The sequence below is a fragment of the Pan paniscus genome, chromosome 17, assembly GCF_029289425.2.
Source record: "Pan paniscus chromosome 17, NHGRI_mPanPan1-v2.0_pri, whole genome shotgun sequence".
Classification (NCBI taxonomy): domain Eukaryota; kingdom Metazoa; phylum Chordata; class Mammalia; order Primates; family Hominidae; genus Pan; species Pan paniscus.
The window spans coordinates 52,074,810-52,097,860 of record NC_073266.2 but is presented as its reverse complement, the minus strand read 5'-3'; the positions used below and the strand labels follow the sequence as shown (position 1 = coordinate 52,097,860).

The following is a 23,051-nucleotide window of genomic DNA, read 5'->3' as shown; positions in this document are numbered from 1 at the left end:
ACTGAAGAAATGCACACTATTGTGGAAATTGTTTGACTAAACTGAGACAAGCAACAAATGAATATTTGGAATTTCATTCTATACACTTAAATGAATTCCATTATTGGAATGAATAAAAAAGGTCCATCTAGTAATTGAACAAATTTCATATGAATTGACCCAAAATATAAAGATAACAGGCACTTTGAACACTTCTGGGTGTCTGTGGTGGCAAATACTCTGCCAGCAAGGACTGTACATCTGATATTTCAGAGATCCCTGGAGTCAATCTGGGAGGCATGCTCCTTGTTCCACACTGGTCAGTTCTCCATCAGGCCACTGCATTCTGTTTGGAGCCTCATAGTGACATGTGAAAGGGAGAAACTGGAAAAGGTAAGATGGTGAACAATAAACAGGAAGGAAAGTGGAAGAGAAGCCTGTGAGGGAGGCACTTGACCATTTGCAAGTATATCCCAGTGAAAATAATGGTGAATAGATGTTCTTCGTTTTTTACTGAAGCTACCATAGTACGTTTTTGCCAGGCGAGACATTAGGAAGAACCTCCTAATACAGCACCAAAATTCTGGCTTATAAGTATACAAGTCAGGAAGACATTAACATTCTATATTATTCATCAAGGACGAATTTTCAAAGGATATTAGCCACTTATATTTGTAGTACATGTAAGAACGCTCTACATCCCAGTGATGACCAGATTTGCATTTAAATTCTTCTATACATACATACAGAGCATAGAGAAACCCGACAATCCACATTCAATCCTGCGGTTGAGCTTTCCTAACCATACTGTTATACCTGTAGCAACCATATGTAAAGAATGAACATAAAGACTATTTTATCTGTTTCAGACTTTATGACATCCTCAGTACACACTGCAGACCAATTAAACAATAAAAGTTAGCAAAAATATTTTCTAATCCTTTATAATCCCAACAACCACAGTCAACATCTTTATAGTTACCATTTCCTATCTGTCTCTATGTAAATATGCAGGTTGGGTAAAATGAATTGTTACCTTTAAAACTGTCTATTTTCCAAGATTCTAAGGAAGGCTACAGAGTTCATGGCTTTATGATTGCTCTTTTTTTGGAATAAATTTTAATAGGTGTATTGCTTATATATAGCTTAGTCTGGAAGACAGAGATGGAGGAAAAAGAAATTAAGCCACTTTATGTAAAAGAGAAAAAAATGCTGTGTTTATTATGGGTGATATAGGTGGAAAATTACAAGTTATTAATTGGAATGGGGAAGGGACTAGGGGCTAGATCAAGGGAGAGAATAGGTGCTGAGGTTCTGGACGTGGGGATAAGGTCCAGGTCAAAGCGAACGCCTTCCTGTGGGGGAAGCAAGTTCTAAAAACGGTGGCCCAAGAAGAAACGCCAATGGATTCTATTATTAGGATGAATAAGAAAGGCCAATCTAGCAGTTGTCTTATGAAGGGCAAGACTTACAGTTTAATACTTATGCTGAAGACTAATTTTAATGATTTCTGACTTGTATCGTCTCTGTTATTGTGAAGATTTTAGGAAAGCTTCGGGAGCTGGCCGCAGCTTCACGTGATAATTTAGTCTGTGTCCATGCTTGGAATGGGCTATGAGGATAGAATGTCACCTCTGAGGTGATTTAGTGGTATCTCTGACCTCTCTGAGAAAGGGACATTTGAGATGACACCTGTGAAAAAGGAGGCGAGGGATTTCAGGCAAAGGGAGACCCGAGTCCGTGAGTGGGAGGAAGCCTGGTGTGATGGAGGAATGCAGGAACAGCAGTGTGGCTGGAGCACTGTGCAGATGGGGACAGGGTCACACAGGGACCAGGACTTTGAAGCCCATGTTAGGGATTCTGAAATTTATTCTCAGGGCAGCACAAAGCTTCTGAAGAATTTCAATGATAATAGTGATAAAACACAACTTTTGTTTTTAAAATAACACTCTGTCTATGGTGTGGAGAGTGGATGGGACAGAGGAAAGGGTGGATAGTGAAACGAGTTTGGAGGCTGACTGATGATGCTGGACTGGATGCTGACAATGGGGACAATGACAAGCGACACATTTGAAACATATTTTGAAGGTAGAATGGACAGGGATCAGTCACAGATTGAATGTGGGAAAACGAGTGAGAATAAAGTATTTAAACAACCTCCCAGCATTCTGAGATAAATGGAGATGCCATTTACTTTAATGCAGAAGCTGGCTTGGTGCAGGAATGCGCTGAGGGAATGTAATGAGGGGAGAGGTGTGTGCCAGGAACAGTTTTGAATTTGAGATGTCACATAGGCTGTGTCTGTATAAACCTGAAGCTCTGAAAATAGGGCTTGGATGCAGATACACATGTGGAAATTGTAGGTAGAGAGGAATTTTTTTTAAGCCCTGGGAAGAGAAGAGACTGCACACATCGAGATCATGCCTAGGATGCTGCCCCAGCTCAGGGAGACCTAGCAAGCAGGAGAAACACCATGTGAGCGTGCTTCTATGGACTCGAAAACAAGGGAATTTTTCAGGAAGAAAGGGGTGATTCTTGAGTTGAAAGCTACTGAGAAGTTGAGTGAGATGAGAATGGGAAAAACATCCACTGGCTTTGGAATATGGAGATTACAATGACTTAACAAGAACCTTTTTTGGGGGAATGTTGAGGAACAGGAGAAGGATAGAGGGCAAGGAAGTGGAGTCAGCCTGTATAGACAACTTTTTGTGTTTTTAGAAACTTTAATTTGTACGAGAGCAAATGTAGGGCAGCAATTGAAAGGAAATATGAAGTCAGGGAAAGAGTTCTAAATATAGGAGACTCTTAAAAATATTTACCTGATGAGTGGTCCACTACAGGCAGAGAGACGGAGCATGTGAGAGAGAAAATGGCTGGTTGAATGCACTCAGTCCTTAAGAGGGTGAAAGGAGATAGGATACAGAGTGTATGTGGCAAGAAACTGCCTTTCCTGCGACACTAGGGAAAAAGGAGTTGAAGGCTGCAGATGATGGTATACTTGCATGTTTGGAAACCTAAGGAAGAGGGAGTCTATCTAATGGCTTTTATGTTTTCAATGAAGTAAGAAGCAAGGTTGGTAGCTCAGACACGGAGTGGGGAGAAGAAGCGTGATGCAAATGGGAAAGTGATGAACCAGTCACCATGCAGAGGAGGAGTGTGAGCTGACTATAGAAATAGTAGGATAGACGTGGAGTGCTGCAAGCACACCTGAAGTGCTTATTATGAGCCTAGTAGGATTTCAGCATGGTCTGCTGTGTGGTTTTCTGCAACAAAGCTCAGCTACATAGACACAAGTAATAGTAAATCAGGTGAGTGAGTTCACTAATGCCTGGTGAATGTGATGGCAGGACAGGAGGTAGGGACTTGAAGGTATATAAAAGGAAAGCTTGTACAAGGGATAAACTATGTAATAGAAGCAAGTAAGGAAGAAAATAAAGACAGGAGGAGTCTGATAGTGAGAAAGAATGAGGCCCAAAAGACCCTTTAATGAACACAAAGAATCACAAATGTGAGATATCAGAGCAAAAGAGCTGGAAGTGGAGCATGTGGTATTTGGAGACAGAAGTATCTTATTTTGATTGTGGAAGTGGTTAATTTCCTGAAGGTAACCAGCTCTAGTGGTCAAGCAAGTGGATGGCTGAGGTCAAATGGAGGAATATTTTTCTGGATATGATGAGGGTATTGATTGGGTCATCCATATCATAGGTATCCTGCAGCAATCAAGACTGAAAATAAGAGTTGGAGTAGGAATGTTTATGTGACCTAAGGAAAGCCAATTAGAGTTCTATGGTGGTCAAAGTTAAGCTCTTTTCTCTGTGATCTATAGTTGGGTAGATTGTTTATGCTTGGAGGTCTGCTGATTTTCTTCATCACTGCATAGATAGAATCTCCTTAACTATTAATTGAACGCCAGAGAGAAATGGTGCTGAGAAAGGCGGAAAGAGACAGGGTCCTGAGTATAACCTTTGAACTTTTGGATCTGTCCTTGTCTAAAGCGCAACTGTCTCTTTTTTGTTAAGCTAGCCAAGTTTTTTTGTTTTGTTTTGCTTTGCTTTTTGTTGCTTGAAAATACAAAGCATAGACTAATATGGATGGGTCTGTTTCACCAAAAAGAAATATATAGAAATGCAACAGATTTATTAGTTACTTACCTAATAACCATTCTCCCCCTTTTCTTTGCTGGCAAAATGCTGAATTATTTGTTGTCTGTGCCTCCACCAAAGTCTCAGGGAAGGGTTTAAGTCAATCACTGCGAATGCAGTTCCCTTGCCAGGCTTGTCAGCAAGGGAAAGTCTGCGGGGCGTTGTGTATTTGAGTTGTGTGACAGTGAATTTTATGTGTCAACCTGACTGGGTCACCAGGTGCACAGATATTTGGTCAAACATTATTCTGGGTGTATTTGCAAGGGTATTTCTGGATGAGATTAATATTTGAATTGGTAGACTGAGTAAAACAGATTGCCATCCCCAGTGTGAGTGGGCCTAATCCAATCTGTTAAAATTACAGTGTCTGAATAAAACAAAAGGCTGAGCAAGAGAGTGTGTGCTTTTTCTGCATTATGGTCTTTGAGCCGGGGCACTGGTCTTCTCTTGCTTTTGGATTCAGCCTGGAACTTACGACATCAGCATTCCTGGTTTCCAGGCCTTTGAACTGCATACCTGGAGACTTCTCAGCCTCCATAATCACATGAACCCATTCCTTATAATACATGGTTTTATAGATGTGTGTGTGTGTGTGCACATGTGAGTACATATTGGTTCTGTTTCTCTGGACAACCCTGACTAATACAAGGAGTGTCCCTCAAAAATTCATATCTCAAACGCATATTATTATCTCCTTTAGAAATAAAGTCTTTTCAGATATAATCAGTTAAGGATCACAATGAGATCATACTAGATTATGGTGAGCCCTAAATCCAATGACTGTTGTGATGATTAGTATTGAGTGTCAATGTGATTGGATTGAAGGATGCAAAGTATTGTTCCTGGGTGAGTGTGTTGCCAAAGGAGATTAACATTTGAGCCAGTGGACTGGGAATGGCAGACCTACCCTCAATCTGGGTGTGCACAATCTAATCAGCTGCCAGCATGGCCAGAATAAAAGCAGGCAAAAGAACGTGGAAAGATTAGACTGTTTTAGTCTTCTGGCCTACATCTTTCTCCCATGCTAGATGCTTCCTGACCTCAAACATCGGACTCCAAGTTCTTCAGCTTTGTTCCTTGTTCCTCAGCTTGCAGACAGCCTATTGTGGGACCTTACCTTGTGATCGTGTGAGTCAATACTCCTTAATAAACTCTCCTTTATATGTACATCTATCCTATTAGTTGTGTATCTTTGGAGAACCATAAGACAACTAGTATCTGTATAAGAAGAGGAGAGAATGTAAAAAGAGACACACTAACGGGGGAAGCCATGTGAAGACTGAAGCAGGGATTGCAGTGATGCAGCTGCAAGCCAAGGAATGCCAGGACTACTGGAACCCACAGAAGCTAGGAAGAGGCAAGGGGGGATTCTTCCGCAGAACCTTCATAGGGAGAATGGCCCTGCCAGCACCTCAATTTCAGACTTTTTGCCTACAAAGCTATGACAGAAAAAATTTCTATTGTTTGAAGCCACTAAGCTTTGTGGTAATTTGTGACAGCAACTCTAGGAAACTAATGCAGGTAGTTTCTGGGAAAAGTCTCTTCACTCACAAAAGGGACTCTACAGGGTGAGAAGACAATGTTGACACATCAGGGGGACGACAAATGGTTCTGTATGACTGGGCACAGGACGAGTGGAGAGGCAAGACCCAACAAGAGCCCGAAAAGGTAACAGAGTGCAGCTGGCCATCAGCAGGAGCATTGAAAAGCAGATGACGCATCGTGTGAAGGAGTGTGTCAAGGGAATGATGAATCAAGGAACAGAACCATTCTCTGAAAATAACGTTACTGTTTTCTTTTCACATGCTGAGGATGATGAGGTTCTTTTGCTTCAAGTGTTGGCTAAAGTGGATTGTCACCTTCCTGTTTTGTGATCACCAACACTTCCAGGGCTTCTTCTGTGCCCATGCCTGACTGCCTTCTTTGCTGTTCCAGTAGTTCAGATTCCCTCAAGGGCAGGCCACAAGCGAGACAATGGGTTCCTCTAGCAGGAAGAATCAGCCTATCCTCTCCTTTAGAACAAGGAAGTTGTCACCTCCTCCTGCAATACTTGCTACCACAGCCTCGCTCTATTTCATACAATCAAATCCCCGGTGCACAATTAGGCCTTTTCTGCACTCTAAGCCCTGTCCTGGAATCCCATCTTCTCCATCAAAGAGGGTCTTTTAAAAATGAAATTTCCCTTTTCAGGAACCTTTTTTCTCCCCTTCTAACAATGTCATCTCTTCTCCAGTCCAGGTCCCTAGAACCCAGTAAATTCACTTGGGAAATGGAATCATAGGCCATGATTAATTATCCTGTCAGCCAGCTCAAATGACACACATGCATTTTAATAGGGGCCCTGTGGAGACAAAGAGTTTCAGAAAACACAGAAGGCAGTTATGTAGGTATTTTTGAAGAAAGAAGCACAATGACCTCACAGGAGTTGGCTTGAGGAAACGAATCTGCTTTTGAATTCAGGGTCCACTACTTGTTTACTGCACGGCCTTGAGCAAGTGAACCTTCTGAGCCTCCACTTCATCATCTGAAAATGGAGGTAACAGTAATACTCACCTAAAGGAATGGTGGTGGAGATTCAATGGTAACAAAAAAATACCACATATTGAGCCTGGTACAGAGTTACTTTAGCTCTTTGTACTTTTTAGAAGAATTTCTCAGCATTGGCACTATTGATACGTTGGGCTAGATCATTCTTTACTTTTAGGGACTGCCCTGAGCATCGTAGATTGTTAGCAGCATCCCTGGACTATACCCACTAGATGCTAGTATCACTTCCACTCCCAGGCATCAATCAAAAATGCCTACAGATATTGCTAAATGTTCCCTGGACAGCTAAGCTGCTCCTGGTTGAGAACCACTGCTTTAGAGTAAAGTGGGCAGGCCTCTGAACAGCTCTCAATAAATAGTGGTTAATAATTTTCTGTCCTGCCCATATGTAGGGCAGAGTCCAAACAAATCATTTGGTTATGAGTAGTGACATTTTTTCTCATTTAAATAAAAAAAAATCATCTTTCTTTCCAAACAGTGAAATGTCTATCTCGTACAGCTGTACTTCTTCAAATTTCCCACTCAGTGGGCTGGGAAGGTGAGGCAATGGCAGTACATGAGGTGGGTCTGGTGACAGAATTACTTTCCAATGCTGCCATTCCTTTACCTTATTTTTATTTTTTTATTTTTTGAGATGGAGTCTCACTCTGTCGCCAGGCTGGAGTGCAGTGGCTCAATCTTGGCTCACTGCAACCTCCACCTCCCGGGTTCAAGTGATTCTCTTGCCTCAGCCCCCCGAGTAGCTGGGACTACAGGCATGTGCCACCAGGCCCAGCTAATTTTTGTATTTTTAGTAGAGACGGGGGTTCCACCATGTTGGCCAGGGTGGTCTTGATCTCTTGACCTTGTGTTCCGCCCGCCTCGGCCTCTCAAAGTGCTGGGATTACAGGCATGAGCCACCATGCCTGGCCTATCTTTTTTTTCCCCTTAAAAACTCACGCTAATTTTGCTTTCAAGTCAATAGTGTATTCTTATTGTTTTCATAAAAATGTAATGTTCTCTTTTCCCTTTAAAATGTAACACACTTTAAGACAGGGGTATCTTATCCTGGGGCTTTGAAAGTCCCAGCATATGGCCAAATGTCCCAGTATAAGGAACAGCACTGGGTATGCTTCAAGCTGTGTGTGCTTTCTTCAGAAGTTATCAGGTATTATTTATGTTATGGGTTAATTTTACCATCCTGCTATCAGTCTGCTTATTCTAACTATTTTTCTCTTTGTTTCTACATTGCTTTTTAAAGCAAGAGCCTTTGAAAAGGGAAAATGTTTCAGAATCCTTAACCACTCAACGTGTAAAAGATAATATTAGAGAATGGGTAAATGCTAAAAAAAAAATTTCGTAATGAAACTGAGCAAACAGAATCAGGAACACGTGGAAAAAGCTGTTTGAGAGTGTTGAGTCCTTGCAAACACTTTATTCTGTATTCTGTAAAAAGTATTTCAAAGGCATTAGGATCTGGTCCTGTTGTTTCCATGGTCATTCCCCAAACTCCTATCAGACCATAGAGAAGGACATTATGTTAAACGCTAATTCTTGTTTTTATGATTTAAGGAGCTACTTCTGAGAAAGCTACTGTTTCACCAGCCCATTAGAAATGTCTGGGATGGCTAGTGCAGAATTAAGGCTTGGGTGACCCAGCTGAAACTAATGTCAATGCTTCAGTTATTTATGTTCTTCAGACTCTCTGACCCGTCTCCACTGGTTAGCGCCTCCACTGGTTACCAGGCAACCACAGCTTATTAAGGTTGTGTATGTTACACACAAGCCCCAGGTATGAGTATGAAAAGGATCTGAATATTTTAATGAGAAGGCAATCATGAGCTGAGCTAGACTATTACCTTTGTTATTAGGTAAGACAAAATCGGGAGAAGGTGGATTCAGGAGGTGGATTAATAATATTTTAGTGAAAAACCTTCATGCTTGCAGTTACAACTTTACACACAACAGCCCCAGGGTTGGACGATATGGGAAATCTCAAAGGTGTAATTATCAGATGGAAGAATTCCTGTTAATAACTGAATTTAGGGGCATTTACAAGTCCTGCTACATAGGTCCTTTCACTTCTAGCACTGTAAGGAGGGAGAATCCAGGAGAGAATGGGAAGGTTGTTATAGTACAGTAATTTTACCATTGTACTTAATGTCTGCAAATGTTTTTTGCCAAAGGAGAATTCAAAGTGCCGTGGGAATATGCCAGGGATTCAGGTGGTGGCATGCTCCGTCCTACTCATGGTAGCACCCTTGACCACACACGAGGAATAGGAACTGAGGGAGGCTAAATCTGCTTCAGTATAAAACCAGAACCTGTTTAACTGAGGGGATGACAGGCTCATTTGCTGTGGCTGAATGGGAAGAATGTAACCTTATCTGTAATGTACTAGTGCTGTTTTGCTGCCAAATATATGCTTTGTGGATGCTACTACACTGGGAAGAAATTCAACTTCAGAAGGGAAATCATGTGACACTAGAGCTGTTTACATACATTAGGGAGACATGATATAATAAAAACCCATTCATAAAAAAAGACAGCCACCTTACTTATCCAACTAGGATTGGAAGTAAAAATACTGCAAGTTTTTACCTGAGTGTGAAGGCATATTATACACAGACAAAAGTGCAGTAAAATTTCTAGCCTACTGTTAGAGAGTGGTTAGAAATAGACAAAATTGAGAGCTACATTATTTATCTGCTTTGCTAATTTGAAACTACCAAATTTACAGTTTAAGATTTCACTAAAATAAACTCTGTACAGACTTAACATTTGCTTTTTGAAAGTGACAAAAATCAGTTGATGGCTAAAATACAAGCTCAAACAGTAAATTGTCATTACTAAGAATGCACTAACATTAAAGCACATTATTACTAACTTTTGTAAACCCATCAGAATTCTAGTTTTTGATGGAAAAACATTGCTCCATCCATTCTTGTGATAACATAGTTTTAAAAATCATACTTATGAAAAGGTAAATAGCATTCTGCAAAGCTCTTCTAGGGAAGTAAAGGGGAAATTAACAAACAAAAGATAACTAATCAGGAACATAACATGGGAATGTGAACAGATTTCTCATTTCTTTTCTAAAATACTGTATGTTTATCTTACTCAAAGAGATATAGCAGTGTAGATATGTACTGAGATTTTAAAAAATTATTTTCCACTTCTGAAATGTTTAACAGGAAACAGTCATAAAACAAGTTATTCATATAACAGTAGTAGACCAAAGACATATACCTGTATCTTTTCAGTGTAATACATAAGGTGTTTAAGGATTGCACTGTTTTACGTTTTTTAAAAAAAGTAAATATAAATATGTTCTAATCACTTTAGTTGCCATTTTTAGCATTACATTATATCTGCCATTGCCTGGGCTATTTTAATATTCCCATTAAAGGGCAGTTTAGTGCCTTTAGGCTAGGGTTTTACACACACAGTGCACACAAGATGGCAAGCAGGATGTGGTCCAGAAAGACATTTCTGTTTTTCTCACACATATGACCAGCTCGTAGGAAAGTTCCTGATATTTAGTTAATTCTCAATTAATACTTGATGAATCATAAATCTACTTCTATTTATTATATTTAAAAGAAAAATCAACTTTATTTTCTCAGTCTTCTCTTCTTAGACCAGGAATCTTCTCTTGGGGGAAAATAAACTCAAGAATATAGAAATGTTAGCTAGTTTATTGTATAGTAGAGAAGAGCTGGGTAGTAGGAGACTCAGACATGTCTGAGTTGTGGCTTTGCTGCTAATTATTTGGGTAGTACTTAAGCTCTCTAGTCTTCAATTTCCTCAGACTAAAAATTAGGAGGTCTGGGCTGCATTATCTGAAATATCCTTTCTGATGCTTCAATTCTATGATATTCTATGACTCTATGATATAATCTATGGCAAATATAATTAGGATATTACTTGAAATAATTAAACTTTATTTATCTCAGGCTCCCAGGTGCCTAACATAGAGCCAGGGAACATAGAAGATGTGCAATATATGTTTAAAAAATGAATGAATGCATGAATGATCATTATAAGTATAAATGCTGCCTATGCATCTTACGACTTTTCACAAAGGAACCCTTCTCTACGGATGCTGACTTTTGCAATTAAATTTAATTTTGAGTTTATTAATATACATTATTATTCTTATGCATGGCCCTTGAATAGTGTTATAAAAATTTCAGAACGTGTTTATGTACTTCTTTAAGAAGTGCTAATAGTATCACTATGTCTAGGAAATTTTTTTGCATTCTAAAGAAATTCTTTTATAATTAGTCATAGATATTTATCTCATAAATATTCTTAAGGAGAAAAAAAGAAAGAGAGACAGAAACTCTTGCCTTAAAGAGACTCCACCTCCAGTGGTAATCCCAGATAACATTTAGCACTAAAATTCTATCAGTCTACAGCTTTAGATACCATCATTTCCAGGTTTATGTGCACATCAATAAAGAAGATTTTGTATAAGTAGTTTGCAGAACCACAAGGTGCTACATCTTTTAAACTCTTGTTGAACAGAAATAATGCTAATTTTAGCATCAACCTAAACATAAACTTATTTGCCAATGAGTAAAGATCTGTGCAGTTATAAATAGCTTACTCCTTGGGAAATGTTTTAAATGAAAAATTTTAACACTATCTAACAAACATATTCTTCTTATAGGATTAAATTGGAAAGCTCTTTTAGAGTGGCAGTTTGCTGCAGTGGAAAGATCTAACATTCTCATTCTGCCACTTACCAGAAATACAACATTGGCAAGTTAGCTAAGCTATTGGAACCCTAGTTTTTTTCTCGGAATAATAGGGATAATAATAGCTAATTTGTGGGGTTATAATGAAGATTAAATAAGATAATGTTCATGGAACGTCTGCTTTGATGCTTGGCACAGAGTGCCACGGACCCCCTCTGTGAGGTTTCCTTCCCCAGAACGGAGCTCTTCTTTTACTTCTAATGGCTGGATAAAGTGTTATGATCTTAACTACACTGAAAGCACTCAAATTTATCTCAAAATATGACCCTCCATAGTTCATTCAAAACCAGAAAGGAAGACTACTTCTGAACTTGATATAGGAACTTCAAAGAGGAGGAGACTTGGCATTTGTCTTTGATGAAAAATTCAGAAGAAAAAGAGAAATAACATGAGAAGTTAAGATATGGTGCTGTGATTGATAATGAAGGTTGATTTTCTTTCTGTTGTCTACATTAGGTGCTGATACCCTACAAATAACCCAAAAGTCTATGTGCATTCAAAGATAGGACACATAACTATGATCCATGAGAAGTTCATCAGTGACTTTAGTGAAATGGTAACAGCAGCAGCTGTGCTGGATATTGAAAGATGACTAGCATATTGCAAGTTATGTAAGAGTACATGAGTGCATGTGGATGAAGGGGATTTAGGGAGGGGTGTGGATGGGAGGAGTGTCTAGGCAGAAGAATCAGCATGTGCAAAAGTAAAGGAACAAAGAGCATGGCTTAGGAAAGGCAAAATATCCCTATATTAGCAAAGATCAGCTGATGGGAAGCAAAGGTAGGCAGTGAGACCCAAGAGGTCCATTGTACCAGTATTATGACATGCTAAGGAATACAGAACACAGATTTTCTTCAGATGAGGCAGTCAATGCTGGCTTTGAAACCAAAGTGGATGAGAGTACTTGGATGATATTTTCAACTGCTTGTTTCACACATGCAATGCATCAGGAACTCCACTGTGCTTTGTTTTATAGGTATGGTTTCCTAGTCCTTGAAGTGAAATAGACTTATCTTTTCAGCTTGGTCAACTGACGCTCAGAGAGGTTAAGTAACTTGCTCAAAATTACACATCCTTAAGCAATCTTGTAAAAGGAGCAATGGGATATTTGAGATAGAACAAATCACTGAAGAATGAAAATGATGAGATCTGAACATAAGTTAGAAAGTTAGTTTAGTCGGTCATGTTTTAAAAGGAAAGGAGAGGAAGAATACAGAAAAGAGGTAATTTCTGTTCAAAGTGAGTGTTCATGATTTGGGCAGGTCTGTTAATATAGGTGTGCTATATGAAGTGACAGAATGTTTTTAAGTAATACAAAATGTTGCTCCTGTGTTTTAAAATTACTTGGTGATTATTTTACCTAAGAGGCAGTGGAGCATCACAATTAGGAGCTCAGGCCCTGAAGCCAGACTATCTGGACTTGAATTTTCACCTTCAACTTACTTAACCTCAGGCAGGTTATTTAACTTCTGTGAACCCGAGTTTCCTAATCCTTAAAAAAGGAGATAATAATAGTGCCTATGTTATAGGGTTGTTTAGGCATGAAAGGGAGAATATAGAACAATTTCTTGCATAAAATAAGAACTCAGTAAGCATTAGCCAGCATTGCTTTGTGCCTTTGCCCTTAATCACCAGCCATTTATTTAGAAAGTATTAATAGTGTGCCAAGCACTGTGTTAGTTTCCAGGAATACAAAGATGGATAAAAGATGATTTCTGCATTTAAACACATTTGGGTTTTCTCACATACTCTGTGGTTCAACAGAAGTACTTGAGATTACATCATGATTAAATCACCTATCTGAATTACTTGAGAACAAGTTATTTAAAATCTCCCATTGTGGCAAGATGGCTGAATAGGAACAGCTCCAGTCTGCAGCTCCCAGTGAGACCAACGCAACAGGTGGGTGATTTCTGCATTTCCAACTGAGGTACCCAGTTCATCTCAATGGACTGGTTAGACAGTGGGTATAGCCCATAGAGGGCCAGCCGAAGCAGGGTGGGGCACTGCCTCACCCGGGAAGCGCAAGAGGTCAGGGAACTCCCTCCCCTAGCCAAGGGAAGCCATGAGGAACTTGCCATGAGAGAGGGTGCTATCTGGCCAACTTACTACCCTTTTCCCATGGTCTTTGCAACCTGCGGACCAGGAGATGCTCTTGAGTGCCTGTGCCACAAGGGCCCTGGGTTTCAAGCACAAAACGAGGTGGCCATTTGGGAAGACACCAAGCTAGCTGCAGGAGTTTTCTTTTTGTACCCCAGTGGTGCCTGGAAAGCCAGTGAGACAGAGCCGTTCACTCCCCTGGGAAGGGGGCTGAAGCCAGAGAGCCAAGTGGTCTTGCTCAGCGGATCCCACCTCAAAGAAACCCAGCAAACTAAGATCCACTGGCTTGAAATTCTCGCTGTCAGCACAGCAGTCTGAAGTCGATCTGTGACTCTCAAGTTTGGTGGAGGGAGGGGCTTCCACCATTACTGAGGCTTGAGTAGGTGGTTTTCCTCTCACAGTGTAAACAAAGCCACTGGGAGTTCAGACTGGGTGGGGCCCACCACAACACCTCAAAGCCACTGTAGCCAGACTGCCTCTCTAGATTCATCCTCTCTGGGCAGGGCATCTCTGAAAGAAAGGCAGTAGCCCCAGCCAGGGGCTTATAGATAAAACTCCCATCTCCCTGGAACAGAGCACCTGGGGGAGGGGGCAGCTGTGGGCGCAGCTTCAGCAAACTTAAACATTTCTGCCTGCCAGCTCTGCAGAGAGCAGTGGATGTCCCAGCACAGCGCTCGAGCTCTGCTAAGGGACAGACTGCCTCCTCAAGTGGGTCCCTGACACCCATGCCTCCTGATGGGGAGACATCTCCCAGCAGGGTTCGATAGATACCTCATACAGAAGAGCTCTGGCTGGCATCTGGCAGGTGCCCTTCTGGGACAAAGCTTCCAGAGGAAGGAGCAGGCAGCAGTCTCTGCTGTTCTGCAGCCTTCACTGGTGATACCCAGGAAAATAGGGTCTGGAGTGGACCTCCAGCAAACTCCAGCAGACCTGCAGCAGAGGGGCCTGACTATTGGGGCCTGACTATTAGAAGGAAAACAATCAGAAAGCAATAGCATCAACATCAACAACAACAAAAAAAATGACCACCCAAAACTCCATCTGAAGGTCACCAACAACAAAGACTAAAAATAGATAAATCCATGAAGATGAAGAAAAACCTGTGCAAAAAGGCTGAAAATTCCAAAAAGCAGAACGCCTCTTCTCCAAAGGACCACAATTCCTCGCCAGCAAGGGAACAAAACTGGATGGAGAATGAGTTTGACGAATTGGCAGAAGTAGGCTTCAGAAGGTGGGTAATAACAAACTCCTTTAAGGTAAAGGAACATGTTCTAACCCAATGCAAGGAAGCTAAGAACCTTGATAAAAGGTTAGAGGAATTGCTAACTAGAATAACCAGTTTAGAGAACATAAATGACCTGATGGAGGTGAAAAACACAGCACGAGAACTTTGTGAAGCATATACAAGTATCAATAGCTGAATCGATCAAGCAGAATAAAGGATATCAGAGACTGAAGATCAACTTAATGAAATAAAGCATGAAGACAAGATTAGAGAAAAAAGAACGAAAAGGAACAAACAAAGCCTCCAAGAAATATGGTACTAGGTGAAAAGACAAAATCTACGTTTGATTGGTGTACCTGAAAGTGATGGGGAGAATGGAACTAAGTTAGAAAACACACTTCAGGATATTATTCAGGAGAACTTCCTCAACCTAGCAAGACAGGCCAACATTTAAATTCAGGAAACACAGAAAACACCACAAAGATACTCCTCAAGAACAGCAACCCCAAGACACATAATTGTCAGATTCACCAAGGTTGAAATGAAGGAAAAAATGTTAAGGGCAGCCAGAGAGAAAGGTCGTGTTACCCACAAAGGGAAGCCCATCAGACTAACAGTGGATCTCTCAGCAGAAATGCTACAAGCCAGAAGGGAGTGGGGGCCAATATTCGACATTCTTAAAGAAAAGAATTTTCAACCCAGAATTTCATATCTAGCCAAAGTAAGCTTCATAAGTGAAGGAGAAATAAAATCCTTTACAGACAAGCAAATACTAAGGGATTTTGTCACCATGAGGCCTGCCTTTCAAGAGCTCCTGAAGGAAGCACTAAATATGCAAGGGAAAAACCAGTACCAGCTACTGCAAAAATAAACCAAATTGTAAAGACCATCCACACTATGAAGAAACTGCATCAACTAATAGGCAAAATAACCAGCTAGCATCATGATGACAGGATCAAATTCACACATAACAATATTAACCTTAAATGTAAATGGGCTAAATGCTCCAATGAAAAGGCACAGATTGGCAAATCGGATAAAGAGTCAAGATCCATCAGTGTGCTATATTCAGGAGACCCATCTCATGTGCAAAGATACACATAAGCTCAAAATAAAGTGATGGAGGAAGACTTACCAAGCAAACAGAAAGAAGAAAAAAAAAGCAGAAGTTGCCATCCTAGTCTCTGATAAAACAGACTTTAAACAAACAAAGATCAAAAAAGACAAAGAAGGGCATTACATAATGTTAAAGGGATCAATGCAACAAGAAGAGCTAAGTATCCTAAATATATATGCACCCAATACAGGAGCACCCAGATTCATAAAGAAAGTTCTTAGAGACTTACAAAGAGACCTATATTCCCATACAATAATAGTGGGAGACTTTAACACCCTACTATCAATATTAGATCAATGAGACAGAAGATTAACAAGGATATTCAGAACTTGAACTCAGCTCTGGACCAGGCAGATCTAATAGACATTTGCAGAACTCTCCACCCCAAATCAACAGAATATACATTGTTCTCAGCACCACATAGCACTTATTCTAAAATTGACCACGTAATTGGAAGCAAAACACTCCTCAACAAATGCAAAAGAATGGAAATCATAACAAACAGTCTCTCAGACCACAGTGCAATCAAATTAGAACTCAGGATTAAGAAACTCACTCAAAACTGCACAACTACATGGAAACTGAACAACCTGCTCCTGAATGACTACTGGGTAAATAACAAAATTAAGACAGAAATAAAGATGTTCTTTGAAACCAATGAGAAGAAAGACAGAATGTACCAGAATCTCTGGGACACAGCTATACAGTGTTTAGAGGGAAATTTATAGCACTAAATGCCCACAAGAGAAAGCAGGAAAGAGCTAAAATTGACGCCTTAACATCAAAATTAAAAGAACTAGAGAAGCAAGCGCAAACAAATTCAAAAGTTAGCAGAAGACAAGAAATAACTAAGATCAGAACAGAACTGAAGGAGATAGAGACATGAAAAACCCTTTAAAAAATCAATGAATCCAGGAGCTGGTTTTTTGAAAAGATTAACAAAATAGATAGATGGCTACCAGACTAATAAAGAGGAAAAGAGAGAAGAATCAAATAGACACAATAAAAATGATAAAGGGGAGATCACCACTGATCCCACAGAAATGCAAACTACAATCAGAGAATACTATAAACACCTCTACGCAAATAAACTAGAAAATCTAGGAGAAATGGATAAATTCTTGGACACATACACCCTCCCGAGACTAAACCAAGAAGTTGAATCCCTGAATAGACCAATAACAAATTCTGAATTTGAGGCAGTAATTAATAGTCTACCACCACCACCACCAACAAAAACCCAGGACTAGACGGATTCATAGCCAAATTCTACCAGAGGTAAAAAGAGGAGCTGGTACCATTCCTTCTGAAACAATTCCAAACAAAAGAAAAAGAGGGACTCCACCCTAACTCATTTCATGAGGCCAGCATCATCCTGATACCAAAACCTGGCAGGGACACAACGAAAAAAGAAAATTTCAGGCCAATATCCCTGATGAACATTGATGCGAAAATCCTCAATAACATACTGGCAAACTGAATCCAGCAGCATATCAAAAAGATTATCCACCACAACCAAGTCGGCTTCATCCTGGGATGCAAGGCTGGTTCAACATACACAAATCAATAAACGTAGTCCATCACATAAACAGAACCAATGACAAAAACCACATGATTATCTCAATAGATGCAGAAAAGGCCTTCAATAAAATTCAACACCCCTTCATGCTAAAAACACTCAATAAACTAGGTATTGATGGAACATATCTCAAAATAATAAGAGCTATTTATGACAAATCCACAGCCAAAATCATACTGAATGGGCAAAAGCTGGAAGCATTCCCTTTGAAAACCAGCACAAGACAAGGATGCCCTCTCTCACCACTCCTATTCAACACAGTATTGGAAGTCCTGGCCAGGGCAATCAGGCAAGAGAAAGAAATGAAGCATATTCAAATAGGAAGACAGGAAGTCAAATTATCTTTGTCTGCAGATGACATGATTGTATATTTAGGAAACCCCATCATCTCAGCCCAAAACCTCATTAAGCTGATAAGCAAATTCAGCAAAGTGTCAGGATACAAAACCAATGTGCAAAATTCACAAGCATTCCTATACACCAGTAATAGACAAACAGAGAGCCAAATCATGAGCAAACTCCCATTCACAATTGCTACAAAGAGAATAAAATACCTAGGAATACAACTTACAAGGGATGTGAGAGACCTCTTCAAGGAGAACTACAAACCACTGCTCAAGGAAAGAAGAGGTGACACAAACAAATGGAAAAACGTTCCATGCTCATGGATAGGAAGAATCAATATCGTGAAAATGGCCATACTGTCCAAAGTAATTTACAGATTCAATGTCATTCCCATCAAGCTACCATTGATTTTCTTCACAGAATTAGAAAAAACTACTTTCAATTTCATATGGAAACAAAAAAGAGCCTGTATAGCCAAGACAATCCTAAGCCAAAAGAACAAAGCTGGAGGTATCACAGTACCTAACTTAAACTATACTACAAGGCTACAGTAACCAAGACAGCATGGTACTGGTACCAACACAGATATATAGACCAATGGAACAGAACAGAGCCCTCAGAAATAACGCCACACATCTACAACCATCTGATCTTTGACAAACCTGACACAAACAAGCAATGGGGAAAACATTCCCTATTTAATAAATGGTGTTGGGAAAACTGGCTAGCCATATGCAGAAAGCTGAAACTGGACCCTTTCCTTACACCTCATACAAAAATTAACTCAAGATGGATTAAAGACTTAAATGTAAGACCTAAAATCATAAAAACCAAAGAAGAAAATCTAGGCAAAACCATTTAGGACATAGGCATGGGCAAAGACTTCATGACTAAAACACCAAAAGCAATGGCAACAAAAGCCAAAATTCACAAATGGGATCTAATTAAAGAGCTTCTGCACAGTAAAAGAAACTATCAGCAGAGTGAACAGGCAACCTACAGAATGGGAGAAAGTTTTTGCAGTCTATCCATCTGACAAAGGGCTAATATCCAGAATCTACAAGGAACTTAAACCAATTTACAAGAAAAAAGCAACCCCATCGAAAAGTGGGCAAGTGATATGAACAGACATTTTTCAAAAGAAGACATTTATGCGGCCAAAAAACATATGAAAAGAAGCTCATCATCACTGGTCATTAGAGAAATGCAAATCAAAACCACAATGAGATACCATCTCACGCCAGTTAGAACGGTGATCATTGAAAAATCAGGAAACAACAGATGCTGGAGAGGATGTGGAGAAATAGGAATGCTTTTACACTATTGGGAGTGTAAATGAGTTCAACCATTGTGGAAGACAGTGTGGCGATTCCTCAAGGATCTAGAACCAGAAATACCATTTGACCTAGCAATCCTATTACTGGGTATATACCCAAAGGATTATAAATCATTCTACTATAAAGACACATGCACACGTATGTTTATTGCAGCACTATTCACAAAAGCAAAGACTTGGAACCAACCCAAATGCCCATAAATGTTAGACTGGATAAAGAAAATGTGACACATAGACACCATGGAATAATATGTAGCCAAAAAAAGAATGAGTTCATGTCCTTTACAGGAATATGGATGAAGCTGGAAACCATCATTCTCAGGAAACTAACACAGGAACAGAAAACCAAAGACCACATGTTCTCACTCATAAGTGGGAGTTGAACAATGAGAACATATGGGCACAGGGAGGGGAACATCACATACCAGGGCCTGTTGGGGGATGGGGGGCAAGGGGAGGGATAGCATTAGGAGAAGTACCTAATGTAGATGACGGGTTGATGGGTGCAGCAAAGCACCATGGCACCTGTATGCCTATGTAGCAAACTTGCACGTTCTGCATATGTATCCCAGAACCTAAAGTATATATATACATAAAAATCTCCCATCACAATGTTGTTCATTATTGTAATGACTAATACCTCCACTCTTCCCATCCCTCTCTCCCAATGTGACATTAAGATCTGTTCAGCCTGAGTTATCTTTGATGTCAGGTGTTTCCCTTGACCCTACAGGCAACATCATAAAGTTGGTGAGATCATTTCCCACATACGTGTACCCCAACTTCCAATGCTGAATGTTTGTACCATTGTTTCAGGGGTCTCTTCCTTGCTAATTCATTAGATTTACATATTATGTAGTATATATAATTAATGGGTGCATTTTTCTTCCCAAGGGTATTTTTTTAAATTATAATTTTATAAAATCCTATTTCCAAAAGCTGGAGAAAAATGTTAATGATTAGAATTTTTAGAGCTGTATCAAATAAGGGGAAGACTTGTACTGGCAACATAAGTTATTCATTGTCTTAAACTATATCATAAAGCTCCTCATACCTGTGTCTCCCAGCTTTAGGATGATGAAGGAGTTTTAGAAATTCTGTTCATGATGGCATTTGCACATTGTCTGAAAGGACTCTAAATTAGGCATTGCCGGTTCAACATTGACATTGGTTGAAAAGATGAAAATTGTTGGTAGAAGGAACCTCATGTCCTTCAGAGTCCAACCACAGTACATTAAAATGGACAGATGAGCAGTTGAGATGACCTCTGAGAAAAGATTGAAAAGGAACATGTCTACATAAATAAATGAGAAGGAAATGAAAATAGCAAGGCCCTTCCATTTAAAATAACTAAGTGAAGTACCAAAATGATTAAGTGAAAAGCGACTTTAATACCAAGGAATCTGTTTAGAATGAATGGAATTGTTGAGACAGAGTGAATTGATTAGTTATCAAGAAAGACAGACACTGGGATCCTGATCACATTGCTTTCCAATACATCCAGTATTTATTACAAGAAATTTGAAATGTTCAGATCGTAAGGCATCTTCAAGTAGCAAACAACCATTACTAAACGAGAGAGGTCAGATCTCTCAACTGTAGGTGAAAAGAACCAAAATGAAGTAAATCAGAAGCTTTAGATTTAAATGTGAATGCTGGAATGAGACTGATTTAAATTGGAATGAGACTAAGAAGTTCTTATACTGTACATAGTAAAGTTTGTGAAATGTGGATATTTTAAAAATAAACATAATACTTGGGATATATCTGAAAATTTAAAAATCTTCCCATTAATTTGATATGCAAAATGGGAAACTTGACAATGATTGTGTTAACAGCAACAAATTAATGTTACAATATTGTATAGCTGAGGATATGGCTTTAAATATATTAAGTTTAATTTTTTTTCAGTTTTTTAAAAAACAAACCTTGAAGAGAATGACAAGACAGAAATAAGAGAAATTATTTTCAAAAGACGCATGTGATAAAGGATTATTAGCCATAATATACAAAGAACTTTTAACACTCAACAGTAAGAAAACAACCCAATTAAAAAATGGGCCAAAGATCGGAACAGACACCTCACCAAGGAAGATACAAAGTTAGAAAGTAAGCATAAGAAAAGATGTTCAACATCATTAGGGAACTGCTCATTAAAATCAGAAGTATACACCTATTAGAATGACCAAATTCTAAAACACTGACATCAAATGCTGGAGAGGATATGGAGCAACAGGACACTTATTTGTTGCTGGTGGAAGTGCAAAATGATACAATTAACTTGGAAGACAGTTTGGCAGTTTCTTACAAAACTAAACATATTTTTATCCTAGGATTCAGCAATTACACTCCTTGGTATTAGGTTGGTGCAAAAGTAATTAAATCAAAAAGTAATGGCAAAACCGCAATTACTTTTGCACCAACCTAAAATATTTACCTAAATGAGTTGAAAATTTGTGTCCACACAAAAATCTACATATGATGTTTATAGCAGCTTTATTCATAATCTCCAAAACATGGAAGCAACAAAAATGTCCTCCAATAGGTTAATAGATAAATTAAATGTGGTACATCCAGGCAGTGGAATATTATTCAACGCTAAAACAAAATGAACTATCAAGCCATGAAAAGCCATGAAGGAGACTTAAATGCATATTACTGAGTGAAAGAGGCCAACCTGAAAAGGCTACACACTGTATGATTTCAACTATATGACATTTCAGAAAAGGTAAAGCTATGGAGCCAGTAAAAAGATGAGGGGTGAGGTGCAGGGGAGGGATGAATAGGCAGAGCACAGAGGATTGTTAGGGCAGTGAAACTATTCTGTATGATACCACAGTGGTGGATACATGTCATTTATGCATTTGTCAAAGCCCATAGAATGCACAACACCAAGAATGTACCCTAATGTAAACTGTGGACTTCAGGTGATGATGGGTTAATGTAGGTTCATTGATAGTCACAAATATACCATTCTGGTGGAGGATGCCCATAGGGTGTGTGTGTGTGGGGTGTGTGTGTGTGTGTGTGTGTGTGTGTGTGTGTGTGTGTGTGTGTGTGTGTGTGTGTGTTGTGTATAGGGGGATATATATAAACTGTACTTTCTACTCAATTTTTGGGTGACCTAAATTGCTCTCAAATAAATTTTACTAAGTTAATAAATAAATGACACACTGCATGATTCCATTAGATAAAGTTCTAGAACAGGCAAAATTAGTTAATGGTCACATAAGCCATGATCATGGTTTCCTCTGTGGGAGGAATGACTGGAAGGTCACATGAGCAGGACTTCTGGGGGCACTGGTAATCTACTTCTTGATCTGATGGGAAGTATACACTTTGTGAAAATTCATTGAGATATACACTTACTTGTGTCCTCTTTGTATGTATATTATATCTCAATGTCTTAGTATAAAGTATTTTAAAAGTAAAAAACACCCTGCCCAACTTTACATTTAAATTTAATTTCCTAGGAATCACTTGTTTTCTTAAGAAGCAAGTAATCCATGTTCATTTTCTTCCAATAATTTTGGAAGAAATTAATGAAGTATTGATAGATTAGTTAGGATTCAATCAAGAAAAAAGAAAACATTCTAAGTATTTAAAATGATGAACTTTAATACAAGGAAATGGTTACAAAGATGAAAGAATTGAGAAGCTAAATTGGGAATGGTGGATCAAATTGAAGATCAGCAGCCTCAGGAAGCCAAAGGCACTATCACTCATGATTCTCAAGGGACAAAAGGGAAGAGGCAGTGTTAATGAGGTTCAGGGTTCAGGTCACTGGAAGAAGCTGGAGGTAACATGTAGGAGGGGAGGAGAGGCTCTGGCTGGAAAATACAGCCCATAGGGTCAGTCCCTGCGGAATAAAGAGAGGCAGGGCAGGGCAAGGAATGGCCCTGAAGGTAACAGGCACAGATGGGCACAAGTGGAAAATAA

At 39.4% G+C, this 23,051-nt stretch overlaps 1 protein-coding gene across 18 annotated transcripts in view; it reads right to left on the bottom strand.

The window, feature by feature from the left end:
* The window catches only part of DTNA (dystrobrevin alpha), a 410,756-nt gene that overhangs the window by 188,920 nt on the left and 198,785 nt on the right, over positions 1–23,051 (bottom strand). The window contains exon 3 of one of the 18 annotated variants that reach the window (XM_055102481.1): positions 6,537–6,645. The exons of the other annotated variants lie outside the window; for them this stretch is intronic. The gene's annotated coding sequence lies outside the window, so the exon portion shown is untranslated. The remainder of the gene's footprint in view (positions 1–6,536; positions 6,646–23,051) is intronic. 18 annotated transcript variants of the gene reach the window in all.